Raw genomic sequence first — 2,500 nt, forward strand, 5'->3', positions numbered from 1 at the left:
AACACACTCTCTTACCACGTTGTGTACTGTAATCCAACCCATTTCGCACCTTAACCTAACCCATTTTGCACCTTAACCTAACCAAATTCGTAACGCAATTTGTACCGCAATGTAACCCAAGTTGTGCCTTAACCTAACCCAAGTTGTGCCTTAACCTAACCCAAGTTGTGCCTTAACCTAACCCAAGTTGTGCCTTAACCTAACCCAAGTTGTGCCTTAACCTAACCCAAGTTGTGCCTTAACCTAACCCAAGTTGTGCCTTAACCTAACCCAAGTTGTGCCTTAACCTAACCCAAGTTGTGCCTTAACCTAACCCAAGTTGTGCCTTAACCTAACCCAAGTTGTGCCTTAACCTAACCCAAGTTGTGCCTTAACCTAACCCAAGTTGTGCCTTAACCTAACCCAAGTTGTGCCTTAACCTAACCCAAGTTGTGCCTTAACCTAACCCAAGTTGTGCCTTAACCTAACCCAAGTTGTGCCTTAACCTAACCCAAGTTGTGCCTTAACCTAACCCACGTTGTGCCTTAACCTAACCCACGTTGTGCCTTAACCTAACCCACGTTGTGCCTTAACCTAACCCACGTTGTGCCTTAACCTAACCCACGTTGTGCCTTAACCTAACCCACGTTGTGCCTTAACCTAACCCACGTTGTGCCTTAACCTAACCCACGTTGTGCCTTAACCTGCTCTGTAATTGGCATATGACACGTTACATTAATCTAGTGTTGTCTAACCACAACCCTCTGAATATAGTTCGCTACTCGAACCGCCCACCCTCTTGTGTATCGTTTCATGTTCAACACTTCGCAAGTGTTGCTTACTTTTGACATGCTCCCGCTGTACACTGTAATGTGGACGACTGCAGGATGTACATCGCCCCCCCCCCCCTCCCCCCTGCCTTCGCACGCTGGTCGTTCAGGTGCTTGCGTGTTCAATGCCCTTCGCAGCTGTTCACTGGCATTCGCATGTCGAAGCGCTCAGTCTACGTCGTGGTACGGCCTGTGTCCACTGTCCGCTGATGTCGTAAGCTTAACCCTCACATTGTACTGCACATAGGTCCGTATGTACTGAATGATACGCTGTGGCACATGTGTGACCGTACAACGACTGCGCCCAACAACAGCGAACCATACGGTCCAAATGTTGTGCACTCAGCCACGTGCCGTCTCCCCATAACAGCTACATTGCAGTGTGGTACGCCATAGAGACGTGTGGGAGTAACGGACGCCCTGGATGGCGATCAGCATGAGCCGTCTGTTGATGTAGTGGCGCGTGTATTCAAACGTAGTCGTCTCTTCTCACACAGTGTGATAGCATGGTGCACCGCGTTCCACATCTGCGACATGGTACAGATGCTGGTTGACAGTCGGTCTCGTAATGGACATCGCATACGTAGGGGGCCACCTCCCACGTGTTCTCTAGTCGTGCACATTTTGTTGCGTGTATGTGGGCAGACGTAGTGTGTCGTGACACCTAACAGACAGGTATGCAATAATCGTTGCATTTGCAAACTGGGATGGACGTCTACGTTTGCTGGTGACGTTACGCAAATGAACAACTGGTAAACCCATTGTGGTACGGTTGTTGTTGCTGGAGGTAAATCAGTAAGGGCAAATCTGTGTGTGAAGCGATACGCGGCGGTGGCTGGGTGGGACCGTCCCCGGCCGGTGAGGGGGGGCCGCCCGGCGTGCTGGCCGCGCGGTGCGTGGGCGCACGCGCTACAGCCGGCTGGTGGGGGCGCCCAGTGGCAGGCGCGCCGGCCGACGGACGCGGCAGGCGGCGCAGCTGCGCGCCGGGGCACCCTGCGCGCGGCGCCGGGCGGCCAAAGTGGGTCCTCGCGGGCCCGGTGCGAAGCGCGGTGGACATCTGCAGTGTGCTGGTCCGACTGAGGACTGTGTGCGTTGAGGATGCGCCGCCGCCCGGCACTCGGCGCCGCGACGCCGTCTGCTGCTCGGTCGCCCCAGCGGTTCTCGCTGGTGGTTTGTATCGCAGTTGTGCAGACGTGTTGGCACGTGCGCTGTGCTGGGAGAGTTCGCTTCGGCACCCACGTGGGGCCTTTGCCCTTCTGTGGCGCTGGCGTTGGAGCTGCCGGTCACCATAGGTGGCGCGTGTTGTCTCCCGCCGGCAATGCCACGACAGCACGCTCCCGGGCCTCTGTCGGCAGCGGCAAGCTCAGTTGGGAGCACGGGTGGTCGCACCTAAAGCGTCTACTCGCCTAACTCCGGGCGATTGCGCCTCTCTCGAACCCGACCAAGTACTTAGGACGGCGCTGCGCGCCGCCGGGACCTGAGAGGGTTTCGAGGTGTATTGTGCAGGGGAGCTCAGCCTCCTCCTGTTTGCAGAATAATTGAGCGGACGCTTGCGTGTTCGCGCGGGCCCCTGGGACACACTCCCGGGCGGCCGGCTGCTCAGCTCTAGTTGACGCAGCTCCCTGGTTGATCCTGCCAGTAGTCATATGCTTGTCTCAAAGATTAAGCCATGCATGTCTCAGTACAAGCCG

The 2,500-nt window shown here is 56.0% G+C and overlaps 1 non-coding gene across 1 annotated transcript in view; it reads left to right on the plus strand.

Annotated features, from left to right (window-relative positions):
• Positions 1–2,428: 2,428 nt before the first annotated feature.
• The window catches only part of LOC126138970 (small subunit ribosomal RNA), a 1,909-nt gene continuing 1,837 nt past the window's right edge, over positions 2,429–2,500 (plus strand). The window contains exon 1 of the ribosomal RNA XR_007528457.1: positions 2,429–2,500. This exon is cut by the window's right edge and continues 1,837 nt beyond it. This is a non-coding gene — a ribosomal RNA (small subunit ribosomal RNA).

The sequence above is a fragment of the Schistocerca cancellata genome, unplaced genomic scaffold, assembly GCF_023864275.1.
Source record: "Schistocerca cancellata isolate TAMUIC-IGC-003103 unplaced genomic scaffold, iqSchCanc2.1 HiC_scaffold_674, whole genome shotgun sequence".
In the NCBI taxonomy this organism is placed as follows: Eukaryota; Metazoa; Arthropoda; class Insecta; order Orthoptera; family Acrididae; genus Schistocerca; species Schistocerca cancellata.